Genomic DNA, 15,164 nt, shown 5'->3' on the forward strand with positions numbered 1-15,164 from the left:
TCAAGACCGGCCTGGGCAACATAAGGAGACCCTGTCTCTACAAGTAGAGAAAAATTAGCCAAGCATGGTGACGCATACCTGTAATATCAGCTTCTTGGGAGGCTGAGTTTGGAGGACTGCTTGGGCCCAGAAGTTTAAGGCACGGTGAGCTGTAATCATGTCACTGAACTCCAGCCTGGGCAACAGAGCAAGACCCTGTCAAGCAAGAAAGAAAAGAAATAAATAAAAAAGAAGAAAAGAAAGAAAAACAAAGGAGAAGGAAGGAAGGAAGGGAAGGAAGGAATCCAAACACACAGTTCAGTTGTCCTCTCAGGACTCTGGTCCCAAGAGCACCAACGAAAAAGAAAGAGGAAGAAGAGAAGAATTGAGATCAGCCTGGTGCGACCTGTTCCTTGTCAGCCTGTGCCATGTGCTCATGGTCCCCACATTCTCCACAAAGTGCTCAACAATTAACCCTTCCAAGATCAATTCCTGTGCAAGCTGGACAACATGCTTAACTATCTGTAGCCTGTAAAATGAACTGGTTTTCCATCTCGAAAAATGGTGAGATGTGCTCATGGGCATTTTTTTTCCCCAGCACATCTTCATTTCCCTAAGATTCTTTAAATTTCAAGAAGCAATGACTGAGAATCTGATTTGCGAATTGCCTCAGTACCTTGCAACATCATTAATTTATTCCAGAGATCTGAACTCATTAAGAGCAGCCACATGCTTCTTAAAAGCTCACTGGCGGGCTGGGCACGGTGGCTCATGCCTGTAATCCCAGCACTTTGGGAGGCTGAGGTGAGCGGATCACAAGGTCAGGAGTTTGAGACCAGCATGGCCAACATGGTGAAACCCTATCTTCTACTAAAAATACAAAAACTAGCCAGGCATGGTGGCATGTGCATGTAATCGCAGCCACTCGGCGGGCTGAGGCAGGAGAATTGCTTGAATCCAGGAGGCAGAGGTTGCAGTGAGCCAAGATCGCACCACTGCACTCCAGCCTGGGTGAGACTCTGTCTCAAAAAGAACAAAGCTCACTGGCTTCCATGTCACTGGCCAGTGCTCATTCTTTCTTTGCATTCTGTTCTACCATTCTCCCTGTTGGAGAAAACAGACAAAAGGAAGTCTTGCAGAGTTCTGCCCTCTCCAGACTGCCCAGCTACAGTTTCACCATCAATTCCAAGCTCTAGATCTGCCACTGTCTTCCCTGAGCTTCTTGTCTGGAACCTCATTAAGTCCTTTTTGTTGTCTTTAGAAGTTTTTTGCATGCCTCAGCTCATTTTAGACTTTCACCTTCCCGATATACCTCTTGTAATCATTCTTGGTTGTGTGTTTTTTCTCTGCAAAAGTCTTTGTGAAACCTGAGCTCATTAAGTCCATCACAGCTACTTTGGCTTCTTTAAATACTTCCAAATTTCCTCCCTTCTCGGAGACTGTCGTGGTTGCAGAGACTGAGTTCATTTTTGAGAGCTTTTCACTATCAGGAAAGGTTCTCTCTTGTAGGGTCACATACCACAGAAGTGCACAGTGGGCCTGTTTTGTCTCTGGCCCTATTGATATTTGCCTCCCTAATGGCTTAAGTAGGTGTCCAACCGTATTCAGATTTTCTCTTCTTGCCTATAGAAAACCCCAGGATGACACCTTTTTCTTTTGGACAGAATACGGTGTATAAAGTAGTGAGTTGCATGCTGCCTCCTGCCCTTTTGGGAGACCAGCGTACAACCCAATGAGCTTATCAGAGAACTGCTGACTGCAGCTGGGCAAGCTATAAATTAAAAGTCTGGGATCTTTCTTTTTTCTTTTCTAAAAGAACCCTTTGTGAGTAATAATAATCCTTGTTAGATCTTACTGAGTGCTGATGTTTTTGCCAGGCAATTTCCTAAGAACTTGAAAGGTATCATTTCACTTAATCCCTCCAACAATGCTTTTGGGTAGGACCTATTATTGCTTCCATTTTATAGATGAGGACACTGAAGCACAGAGAGGTGAAGAAAATTTTCCACAGTCATGGAAGAAGTAATGGCGGGGCCATGATTGGACTTGACCCACCAGTCTATGTCCTTGCCAACCACATCATATGGCGGTATCTCCAATCTTGTTATTATCCCATGGGTATTTTTACACCTATGCTGGATCCTGTATTTATCTCCATTAAGTATTATCCATTGGTCTTTTTATACCTTCGCTGGATCATATATTTATCTCCGTTAAATATTTCCCTGCCAGTTTCACCTAGGACCTAGGGCCTATAAATGTCTTCTTGAATTTTGATTGTCTGTAAATTCATTGAATACTTCCACTTTTATGCCAGAAATCCTGGCTTTCTAAATCTCCCTCTATTATCCTTCTTATGACTACCCTGACCTTCAATAATTTGTCTATATGTCTGTGAGTTCCCTGATATAAGGGGCTATTACTTATTCATTGTTGGTGTCTGTTGAATAAATGAATGAACGAATGAATGAATCCCATGTATTCATTCACATTCTCGACTTTTAAGAAGTGTTGAGTAGGCTGACTCTCAGGGGAAACAATAGCATCTGGGTTTTTCAAGAGTGATGCTATCTTTTTCCTGGTAGGGTTGACCTTTCCAAGTAGGCTGCCTGGTGGAGTGTCATAAAACTCCCTCTTCTCACAAATTATCCCACATGCCTGCAATTCCACAATGAAAGATTTATTCCCTTGACCTATGTCTTACCAGCCATTTCTACCTTAGTCCCCACTTCCCCAAAGAAAAAAGATTTCCTAGATCCTAGAGGAGGAAGCTTAAAGACCATGAAAACAGAGCAGAGGAACCCAGGGGACCTCGGAGAGGAGCCCAGGGCCCGCATGGTGTACTGATGGTCACTGCGAGCCGTACGATAAAGCCCTTGAATAAAAAAAGAAAACAAATAGAAGTGTCCTGTTAGATGACTCTCAAAGCACTTTCCAAGGAGATGTAGGCTCATCATTTCAAAGCAGGGAAGAAACTTAAACCAAACCATCTTCTTTGAAAACGAAAGTCTTTATCAAGACTTTTCTTAAAGAAAATAGCCTCAAAGGCCTTGGTGAAACACCTGAGGAGTTACAGCAGACGAGGTCAGTTTAATATGTGTCGTGTGTGTGTCTATAAAGATGTGAACCAAATCGAACTGTACTTATCAGCAAAGTACTGAATCGGCAGAAGAGCCCAGCTGCACCCCGAAGTGGCCACTTCTGAGAGCCTGTCGACAGCTTTATCTTGGCCCAGTGCCTACCCCTCTTCTCAGCACATTTTTGACTTCCCAGCTATCCACACCCCGTGTTGGTTTAGAAATAAAAGGTTGCTGTTATCTTAAGTGAGCGATTTAGCCCTTATTTAAGCATTTCTTTAAAAAAAAAAAAAGTTCCATCAGCATGCTGAGGAGCAGCATCCCGGTCTTCCTTTTGCTGCTGACTCTCCAGGGGTCTCGGGTCAGCAATTTCAGCTCCCTCTGCCTCAGTTTCTGCATCCGGGCTTAGGGATTAGGGGCAGGTGAGGAGGAAGTGATGGCTACATTAGCAAAGTGCTTTCTACCATTTCATTACTCCATTAGGGTCTTCCTTCCTTTCCTCCTCACTGGGGTATTTTGAGAACTAATGAGATAATGGCCTGCAAGTGGTTGGAAACCCCTCAGAGGGCGTTAGTACCCAGGACACTGGTCTCACTTCCTCCTAAACTAATTCCAGTTATCAACAATGCGCACACACATTCAGATCCGAGGAGTGACCTCACTTAGAGACTCGGCGGCCAAAGCCACACACATTGCCTCACAGCCATTGATCACAAGAGACATCCACATTATCTACCAGTTTTATTCTAATCTTCAAAGCAAATATACAGCAATTCTGCATGATCCCAAGAATTGCATATTTTAAAGTGACAAATAATAAATAAATAAATAATAGAAAATCACTCAATTCTGATCTGGAAACAAGAGGCTGCAAAATGTACTTGCAGTAAGTGTGCTTTTAGAAATCCAAATTCACATTGAAAAAAATCTATTTGTGTGCAGATTAAGATATTCATAAGGAATGCTCCACTTCCTGTGATGTGTGCCTCTGATAAGGATACCAGAGTAAAGGGAGTTTACTTGGAACTGCATAACATGAAAGGAAAAAGACCTGCTTCTTTAACAGTCTTGTAGAGATCAACTTAATTAACTGATCAATTTGGAGTAGGGCAGGTTAGAAAATCCATTCAAGTATCGCTGATGAAATTGACAGGTGAGTTTGGTGCAGATAGGCGGGGAGAGGGGAGAAAGAGAAAGACAGAGAGAAATGAATCTCATGCAAGTAATTCCTTCCAGGTCTCTGGTTGGTAGATTTGGAGGACAGCCCCCTCTCCAGTTTCACAGCTTTGCAAAATTTAACTGTTTCTCTGTGTTCCGCTGAAAAACTTCATTTCAGAATCCTGCAAATGATTTTGTCTTCTGTTCATTTGTGTTAGGAATTTAGAGACTGACATCTGAGCAGTGCAGGCTGTGGGAATTAGGGAAATAATGTTAGAGCTATTTAGATTTCTGCTTTTCATTCAACAAATATAACGGGAAGACTTTAAATATTAGATGGAGGAAATAAAATATGGATAAAGAGGTATTCAGACTAGGTCTTTATGGAACAGTAATTGCAAACCCTTTCCAAGTCTTTCTCCCAATTGCTCCTTGAATATTGAGGCTGCCTCTTTTAGTTTCTGTGGCTAAGTTCACCTCTGTAGCATTATGTCAGGCAAAGAACTATGAACACAAACAGCTCCCATTAGGGCTCTCAGCCCCAGGGGTCCTGACAGCTGGGAAGTGTTGCAAGTAAACTATTACAAATAATGGAGAATTGAAATTTATCAATGATTTATTACACAGACTATAAGCAATATTTCAGGGTTATTACCATGAGGATACCTCTCATTCACCCACATTCCAATTTAATTTTACTTTCTTTTTCCTGTCTTTTGGACCACAGATCCACAGAGTTGAATTAATTCTACTCTTTAGTGCATGGTACACTCATGGATTCATCAAATGCCCTTCAAAAGTGCCGTTGTTGTTTTCCCTCCAACTCGCTCATCCCACTCTCATTCCCCCTCCTCCAGATCCCCTTACTCCTATCTTTATGTAGCTATACGGACATCCTTGAATAATATATAGTATTACTTTGTGTGTGCATGTTTAATATCTAATTTACAAAAGGCAATGGGCTATAAATCTCATTCTCTCTGTTACTTTTTTCATCCAGCTCTGTTTTTTGGAATATCTCCTTGCTGTTATATTGAAATCTAATCATTAATGCTGACTGCCTTGCATCCAGCACAGTTGCTTCCTCCATTGCCCTAGGGATGAACACCTTGGTTGACTCTACCACACACACACACACACACACATACACACACACGCATAGATGGTGCTGCAAGGACCACCCACGGAGATGTCCCCTCACAGATCTGTGCATGTCTGTCTCTGGGGGCTGCACTAGGAGTGGGATTGCCGAAGCATAGGATATTACACTCCCACCAGCAGTGTCAGAGGGCTCTCTTTTCCCCACATCCCTTTCAGCACTTGATATTAATAAGGTTTCCAATTTCTGTCAATCTAATTATTTTAAAGTGGATCGTGTTATAATTTAAATTTGCATTTCTCTGATTACCAGTGAAGTGGGTATCTCTTCACATGCTTAATAGCAATTTGGGTTTCTCCTTCTACAAACTGCCCATATCCTTTGCCTGTGTAGCTCTTATGTGAGTTTCCAATCCTTTTTTTGCCAATCTGCAGGAGTTCCTTGGGTCATCAATTCCTTATCGATTTTAGACACTGTGAACATCTTTCTCCATGCCATTGGAGGCAGGTTAACTGTTTTGAACCGAAATCTTTAATTTTTCAGATAGTCAGACCCATCAATTTTCCCCTTATGGTTTATGTTGTTTGGGTATTGATTAAGAAATGTGCAGAAAACTACAAAGCCACAAAGATAGATGCCTATAGACTCTTCTGTAAGAATTGTGTCTTTTCCCGTCATACTTGCGTCCTTAGTCCATTTGAAATTTATTTTTGTCTATATGGAGAGGTAGGCATCCAGCTTTGGTTTTTTCCATAGTGAGTCATTTATCCCAACACTATTCACTAAGTGATCCAGCTTCCTCCCACGGATTTGGGAAATGGCTCTATTATATACCAGTTTCCCATGGATACATGATTGGGTGTCCAGGTGCATATTCCATTTTTTGGTTAGTTTGTCTATTCCTGCACCACTACCCCACAGTTTTATTGTGGTAGTTTTGAAATATGTCTTAACTAATGTGTTTTCTTAAGTGAGAGAGAAGGGTAGGGTTATATTAGCGGACTAGGAATGGTACAGAATCCCACAGCCTCTCTCATCCTTGTCATAGCCCGTAATTCCCATATTAGGTCACTCATGGGAAGGGATCCTACATGAAAATTTCATCTGCAATCTATGTCAAAATGGGGCGGGGGAAGCTGAAACATCTAAGAGGTCACCTGTTTGCCGTGCGCAATATCCTGGAATTAAATTCCATAGCTTTCAAAATAAGAAAGAGTGTCAATATTTTTTTACTCTTTCTTGAAAGTTAATACCTTAAGAACCTAGAACACAATTCTTCTGTGGAAATCACAGAGCTTCAGGAGTTATTTCATTGGATTGCCAAGAGTTCCTAAGCGGGTAATGTGTATGCAGCACTTGAGGGGCAAAGTGGTTAATAATAAGCCTAACCCCAACAGCTACTAACTAGTTTTACTAATCTGTAGTGGAACTGAAACTAGAACCCAGATCTCCTGGGAGTTCCTCTTCAACTTTACAAATACATGTCTAATGCTCCCTGTGTGCTAGGCATCATTACATGGAGTAGAAAAATGAGTTAATAAACAAGGTCTCTGTCTACATATTATTCAATCAGTGACTTGCCTGGGCCCTGGCTTTGTACTCTGAATCATGGAAGAATGGACCTATTATGAAGTTATGAAGATATTTAGTCTATCCTATCAGCCAGAGGTCAATTCAAATACATTTTACATAGACCGGCTGACAATCAGCTAAAAATTCCAAAGAGACTCTGCTGTGGTGGATTAACTGGCCAAATATAGACCTAGTCTATCACTCAGATGAGACAAAATGGTATGCCAAAAATGTCCTTCCAGAACAGGAATTAGATTAAAGCTACATTAGGGTTTCTGGATAGTCAACAGTTGAGCTGTTTCCAGCTAAGGGAAAAGACAGAATATTCAGGCTCAGGAAAGAAAGAAACAGAGAGGGAGGAAGGAGGGAAGGAGGGAGGGAGGGAAGGAAAAGGAAATGAAAAAACCGATGCTCAGTTGGGAATACCTAGGAAAAAGGCAGGATGTTACAGGGGCAGAGACATCCAGAAAGTCTTCTCCTTTCCTCCTCTCTGACTTTACCAGAATCTCATTTTGAGCCTGAATTACTTGTGAGTAAATATCAGCAATTAACCAGCACAAATAAGGTGTGGCTGACACATAGAAAATATTCAATAATTATTAACATTTTTAAAAGTAGACAAATATCTCTTAGAAATAATGAATTGAACAAAGGAGTACATGAAGCTTTCATTTGCAAGTGTGAAATAAACTGAACATTGTTTACATTGTCTATTTATTTTTGCTTTCCCTATAGCCAAATTCCTGAAGGAATTATCTCATTAAAAAAAATTTTAGGTGTTGTTTATCATAGCAAAAAATAAAATAAGAGTAAATACAAGAAAAAGAAAACTGTCCTAAAGTTTGGTTGAAGAAATTTCAACATATTCATATTTTGATATTCTACTAAGTCTTCATAATTATTTGAAATCATGTGGTGGATTAAGAGTAACAAAGAAAGATATTTAGACTTTGTGAAATTGAAAAAGCAGGTTAGATGATAATATATTATTGAAGAATTCAGAGCCTAGAGGCAGACAACTTGGGTTCAGCTCCCACTTCTTCCACTTCAATAGCTACGAGGCTTTCGGCAATATTTGTAATCTCTCCCTGCTTCAGTTTCCTTACCTGCAAAATGGCAATAGAAATTAAACCTACTTCGGCCAAGTGCAGTGGCTCACGCCTGTAATCCCAGCACTTTTGGAGGCTGAGACAGGTGGATCACCTGAGGTCAGGAGTTTGAGAGCAGCCTGGCCAACATGGCAAAACCCCATCTCTACTAAAAATAACAAAAATTTAGCTGGGCGTGGTGGTGGGTGCCTGTAATCCCTCAGGAGGCTGAGGCAGGAGAATCGCTTGCGCCCAGGAGGTGGAGGTTGCAGTGAACCAAAATTGTGCCATTGCACTCCAGCCTGGGCAACAAGAGCAAAACTCTGTCGGAAAGAAGAAAGAAAGGAAGAAAGAAAGAGAGAGAGAGAGAGAAAGAAAGAGAGAGAGAGAGAGAAAGAAAAAGAAAGAAAGAAAGAAGAAAGAAAGAAAGAAAGAAAGAAAGAAAGAAAGAGAAGGAAGGAAGGAAGGGGAAGGGAAGGGAAGGGAAGGAAGGAAGGAAGGAAGGAAAGGAGGGAGGGAGGAAGGACAGAAAGGAGGGAGGGAGGAAGGAAAGAAAGGAGGGAGGGAGGAAGGAAAGAAAGGAGGGAGGGAGGGAGGAAGGAAAGGAGGGAGGGAGGGAGGCAAGGAAGGAAGGAAGGAATTAAACCTACTTCATAGGGTTTTTGAGACAATTTAGTGAATCAATTAATACATGCCAAAGCAATCTGAACAGCGCCAATAGATGTTAGTTATGGTGATTATTATTATAACAGTATCATCTCATATCTTCCTATAGAAAATGTCTGTTAAGATATACTATAAAATGTTAACATTTTTTATCTCTGGAAGGTGAGAGTATGGATTTATTTTTCTTCTTTCTGCTTATCTGCATTTTTCTAATTTTCCCAGACATGAAAATATTGATTTTCTAATAAAGAGCAACAAGTTATTTTATAATTTGTGAGAAAAGATCTATGAGATGGGTAGAGGCGGGAAAGAATGGCACATCCACACCGTCAAGAGCTCCCTGCTGACAAACAGCATGGCAGTGAGGATGATGCTGGGTTACATCCCCAAATAAGTAGGGGGTGAGGGGCTGAGGAAGGGAATAAAGGAACGTTGGAGAGAGTGACATTCTCCTCCTTGTTTTTTATCTCACACTCAAGGTTAAGGTTCAATACAGCAGCAAAGTGAACAAAGAAATGAAATGCTGTGAGAGGTCACAGGGACAAACATCGAGTGGCTCTGGAGTTTTGAAAGGCATTGGATAATTTCACCGCCATTAATAACATCTGCAGTCCTGCCAAGCAGGCTAATGGCAGGGGTAATTAGAGCCTGTGCTCTAAGACAGATGACTGCTTGTCAGAGCAGGAGAGCAGGTCCACCCCAGGGGCCACTGCCCAGGGGTAGTCAAGGCCAGGAGGGGGCAGGGCCTTGTCAGGAAGGACCCTACCTGATCACAGGAAAGAGATGACCCAGACTGGCCTCTGTGGGAAGATTCTTAGCTCACAAAGGAAATAGGGGGTGTCGGGGCAGTTCAGGGCTTGGGTCTAAATATAAAGCTGGTCCATACTAATATCCTGTCACGAAATACTTTCATACTTCACATATCCAAGATTTAGGCTTACAGAGAGACGTTCAGTTCAAAGAAGTCGTGAAATCAATAAGTTTTTTCATTAACCAGTGATTACCCAGCCATCATTATGCACTCACTGATAGAGTGATTTTCTAGTCACTCAGACTAAGAAGTGGCCATTTGAAGACTTAATCTTTCTTCATGGACAAGGAAAGGAATGGGTTTAACATGAGCATTTTGGTCTTTCCTTGTCTCTAAATCAAATTAAGTTCTTCAGTTTTTTAATAAAGATGACTAATGTATTTTTCCTAAAGGTTTTGTTATGAAATACAAAGATTTATTTTTGAAGTGAAGATTTCCATCTGGATAAGTCTCAGAAAGAATCCTTGTATCCACGAGATGGTTCCCTACCTAGGATGCCAAAGGGAAATGCTTGCAATGCCACTTAGGGATTTGTCCCAATAATTTCACTTAGGCAAAAGTATATCAAATGATTATTTCAGTAGACTTCTATACAAGTTTACTTGTTTGGAGATATTAGACCCCCCAATGCAATGCTGCACAATTTTAAAAGACACCTAACCAACTTCCACTTATACATTTCAGATTGAACAACAGTGTTTGTATTAGTCTGTTCTCATGCTGCTAATAAAGATATACATGAGGCTGGGTAATTTATAAACAAAAAGAGGTTTACTGGACTCATAGTTTCACATGGCTGGGGAGTCCTCACAATCATGGCAGAAGGCAAAGGAGGAGCAAAGACACGTCTTACATGGCAGCAGGCAAGACAGCATGAGCAGGAGAACTGCCCTTTATGAAACTATCAAATCTCATGAAACTTATTCACTATCATGAGAACAGCATAGGAAAAACCACCCCCATGATTCAATTACTTCCCACCAGGTCCCTCCCACATCACATGGGGATTATGGGAGCTACAATTCAAGATGAGATTTGGGTGGAAACACAGCCAAACCATATAGTGTTTATCACATATTTCTCCTGGAACCCCTCTGAAATGATAGAAAAGGAATTGAAGACGTTTACAATCACATACATTAAAAAAAAGAAAAAGAAAAGGAGATGAGAGTAGGCTACTGATGCCAATTAAACATGACAAGCTGGATGAGACCTGGAACTTTCATTTCCAGGAGTATGACAGACTAGACTTTGTGGCAAGCTCTATTGCCCAAATATACTGAGATCCTTGTCAAAATACATTCAGCAAATATAAAGAGACAAGGTGGGAAATATGAGGGAGAGGTTAAGAAAACTGGAAGCCAAAGTGAGAAGGTGTGATAGAGCCTTACACAGAGATAATGAAGAAAATGGAAGAGGTGTAAATGTTCTTGAACAAATGAAAAGTATCCATCTACTGATCCAGGAAATAATCCATCTTAGATGAAATTCACTAATATTAGTAATGTGCTACTTTTCTTTATTTGAAGGTATATTCATTAGTATTCATTTTATCATTAGGCTTTTAACATGTAGATACAGCAGGTGTACTCTTTTTAATGTCTTAAAATTTACATACTGTAACAAATTAAAGTATTGGCATAAGTGCTGAGTTAGGCTTCAGCTTTATGAACTTTGCTAAGCTCCTATAAAAAGATCCAACAACAAGTTAGTCTATGACAGTGTAATCTTAGAGGTTAATGATTTTGCCCCTCCCTGTTTTCTGTTTTCTCCTTTCAGAACCCCTATTATTTGTATATTGGACTTCTTGATTGATATCACATTTTCTTATCTTTTCTCTGCAATTTTTTATCTTTTTAATTCTGTTTCCTGAAAGAGTTCTTCAATGTTTATCTCCAATCCTTTCTATTAAGGTTTTAAATGTCTGCTATAATGTCTGAATTTCTTTAAATGTCTGAATTTCATCTAAGATGGGTTGTTTCCCAGATCAGTAGATTGATAGTTTTCACTAGTCCAATAACATTTATATTTCCTCAATTTTCTCTATTATCTCTTTATAAGACCCTGGAAAGCCTTAGAGGTTGGAAGCACCACATACACCAGAAGACTGGGATGAGGGGTGGGGCTGAAAACTAGAAGACTGGTTAAAAGTCTGTATAAGGAGTAATTGAGCCTGGATTCTTTCCCTCTATATACTAAGCAAGACGGCTGGTCCTCCTCTATTCCAAAGACTGTAAGTTTTGTCTCAGGAGAAATTGAGTTGAAAGAGGTCTAACCTTAACACCAAACATAACTGAAAGCACACTGGATTCGGTGACAGCCTCTCTCCCATTCCTGCACATATTTATTATTATTATTACCACTCCAACCCTAACTCCCAGAAAGCAGATTAGAAATTTTGTCTCTGGAGAAAAAGACTGATGACTGACCCCATTCCCCCAAATCTAAGAACCCTTATTTCTGGGGGTTCCCTAATGCAACCAGCAAGTCCCCACTATTTGTCCTATTGTGAAGAAAGTCTCCTCTCCATAAGCCTTATCCCTCTCCTACCCAGTTTCTGGTCATCTCTTTTGTGTCCCAGTCTGAAATGCAAAGAGATGGCCATGTGTTAACAGACATTTGATGAAAGCCCCCAATATGAAGGCCATACATCAAAACAAAAAATTTGTTGGGGGAGGCGGGAAAGAAAGTAGGAGGGAATAGAATCAAGGCAAGTACTGAGGAAAACTACAATGGTAACAAACTATAATTAATATTGAAAGATAGGGGATAACATTGCATCTATGAAGCAAGAATTAAATGTTATAAAATGGAACATCCGGAGAAAGAGAAACAGTTTTTTAAAATTAGAAACATCAGAGCAGACATCTAAAAATTCAATAGAAGGAACTGGATGATAAAAGTAGAAGAACTCTTTCAGGAAATAGAATTTAAAAGATAGAAAATTACAGAGAAATGAAAAGAAAATATGACATCTATCAAGAGGTCCAACATACAAGTAATAGGGACTCCAAAAGGAGAAAACAGAAAACCAAGCAAAATTATTAAACACAAATTCCCCATATTTAAGGGTACATGTTTTCAGTTGGAAAAGGACCCTTGAGTATCAAGTAAAATGAATAATAAAAAGATCCACAACAAGTCACATTGAGTGAAATTCCAATATAGCAGGGATAAAGAGAAGAACTTACTTAAAACAGATGGTGTAGGGAGTAGGGGGAATAGGTCATATATAAAAATTTAGAAATGAGAATGTTATTAAACTTTCAACAGCCACAGTGAAACCTCACAGACAGTGGAGTGATGCTTTCAAAAAACTAAACAAAAAAGTATTTCTCACCTATAGTTATACACCTAGTCAAATTCTCAATCAAATATGAGAATAGAATGAAGGCTTATTCAAACATGCGAGTTTATTTTGCAAGCATTCTTCCTAAAAAAGTTATGTCCCAGTAAAACAGTAAGTCAATAAAGTAAACCAAGATGGGAACTAAGAAAAAGTAGAGTCTAAAGTTGTAGAGAAATAAAAAGAATTCCTAGGATGTTGGGAAATCAAGCAGTAGAAATAGAGGCATGTTATTTAAAAATTTAAGAATTACTGTACGAAGGCCGGGTGCAGTGGCTCACACCTGTATCCCAGTACTTTGGAAGGCTGAGGCGGGCATATCACGAGGTCAGGAGATCGAGACCATCCTGGCTAACACGGTGAAATCCCGTCTCTACTAAAAATATAAAAAATTAGCTGAGCGTGGTGGCGTGTGCCTGTAGTCCCAGCTACTCAGGAGGCTGGGGCAGGAGAATGGCGTGAACCCAGGAGGCGGAGCTTGCAGTGAGTTGAGATTGTGCCACTGCACTCCAGCCTGGAATAGAGCGAGATTCTGTCTCAAAAAAAAAAAAGAATTACTATAAGAAGAAAAAAAAAAACAGCCAAAAGACTTGAAAGTGGTTGCTTCAGGAGAATGTAACTTGGAGTTGGGAAGGGGTAGGGTCTACTATTTGATTTTTAAAATCTATATGTATATATTACTTTAAAATATTTAAGTTAAGAAAAATGTATCTCAAGACTAATCTAGAACACTCTGGAGCCTAGTTATTTTTTTTAAAGCATCAGCTACAGTTTATTTTTATCCATTTCAGTTCTTAATTTAAGCAATGAAGCACAGAGAAAAATTGGAAACACTAAAGAAATGGGGAAAAAAGAAACCACGTTATCCATAATCCTCCAATTCTATGTGACCATCCGAATCATTTTCCTTTCAATATTTTCATAGAGTTGTAGTCATGACTTCCATATAATTATATCCTGCTTTTTTTCTCCCACATTATACTGTGATCAATTTCCAGCTTGCTATATAGCATTGTAATCATCTTTCTTAATGGCTTGACAAGCCTTTTTGATCGGACTGTCACGCTCTACAAAATAGGTCACCTCTGTATTAGGGTTCTCCAGAGAAACAGAACCAATAGGAGGTATGTGTATATAAATACACACACACACACACACACACACACACACACACATTTATTATGAGGAATTGGCTCACGTGATTATTGAGGCTGAGCAGATCAAGTCCCATGATCTGCTGTCTGCAAACTGGAGAGGAGACCGACAGTATAATTCCAGTCCAAGTCTGAAGGCCTGAGAACCAGAGGCTGAGGGTGTAAATCCCAGTCCAAGGGCAGGAGAAGACTGATGTCCCAGCTCAAGTACACGGCAGGAAGCAAAGGGGCAAATTTCTCCTCCCTCTGCCTTTTGTTCTGTTCAGGCCCTCAAGGAATTGGCTGATGCTCACCCACACCGAGCTAGATCTACTTTACGGAATCCACAGATTCAAATGCTAATTTCATCTTGAAACAACCTCAAAAATATGCCTAGAAATAGTGTTTAATCTGGGCATTCTGTGTCAAGTCCACTCATAAAATTCAGCATCCCAGCCCCCTCTCCCTCCTTCACATGGTCCTTTTTTCCTGCTTTTCAGACACTCCTAGCATGTGCTCCTCCACCAGCCTTGGCCCTGGGATGCTCTTCCTCGCTGTCACCACTCAATAAGTGGCTTAAATGCAACTCCCACAAGACCTTTCATGTCCCCTGGGCTCCAGTAGGCCCCTTTCTTTCACACGTGCTTTCATCATGGCCGTTTTCACTCCCAGACATTTTCTTTTTATTTCTTAATTTGTTTATCTGGGGACTGTCTCCCTCAGTCGATTGTAAACACCATGGATGCAGAAATTATATCTTTCCTATATCCCACTCAAAGACCAGCACGGAGAATAGAGCTTGGCACAGAGAAAGCACTCAGTAAATATATGAGGGGTGGGGGGTGAATGAATAAGTGACTGAATAATGAATGGATGAAATGCTAACTGCTCAGGGCACAGAGAGAAACCTGAGGCTGAACAGGAATAACGCAGAGTTTGTTAAGCAGAGAGTCAAGAGATCTGCTTCTAGTCTTGGTTCCGCCACTCATCAGGTGCATAACTTAGAATAAGACACACTGAATCTCTCTGTGCCTGGCTTTCTCGCCTGTGAAATGAGCAGGTTGGAGTAGGTGGCCTCCATCATCTGTTTTGACAATAAATACTGAGGTCTGCCTCTTTGCAAGTCCTCATTTTGCTAAAGATTTGTGTTGTGACTTTTGGAGAATAACTTTAGTTGGTTTCCCAGAAAGATGGATGAGTAGAAAATTTAGTCAAACAAATATCTCTCTCTCTTT

At 40.4% G+C, this 15,164-nt stretch overlaps 1 long non-coding RNA gene across 1 annotated transcript in view; it reads right to left on the reverse strand.

The window, feature by feature from the left end:
* Window positions 1-3,782: 3,782 nt before the first annotated feature.
* Window positions 3,783-15,164, reverse strand: part of LOC134730213 (uncharacterized) — a 57,443-nt gene continuing 46,061 nt past the window's right edge. Inside the window, exon 4 of the long non-coding RNA XR_010111877.1 lies at window positions 3,783-4,464. This is a non-coding gene — a long non-coding RNA (uncharacterized LOC134730213). The remainder of the gene's footprint in view (window positions 4,465-15,164) is intronic.

This window comes from Pan paniscus, chromosome 3 (assembly GCF_029289425.2).
Source record: "Pan paniscus chromosome 3, NHGRI_mPanPan1-v2.0_pri, whole genome shotgun sequence".
In the NCBI taxonomy this organism is placed as follows: Eukaryota; Metazoa; Chordata; class Mammalia; order Primates; family Hominidae; genus Pan; species Pan paniscus.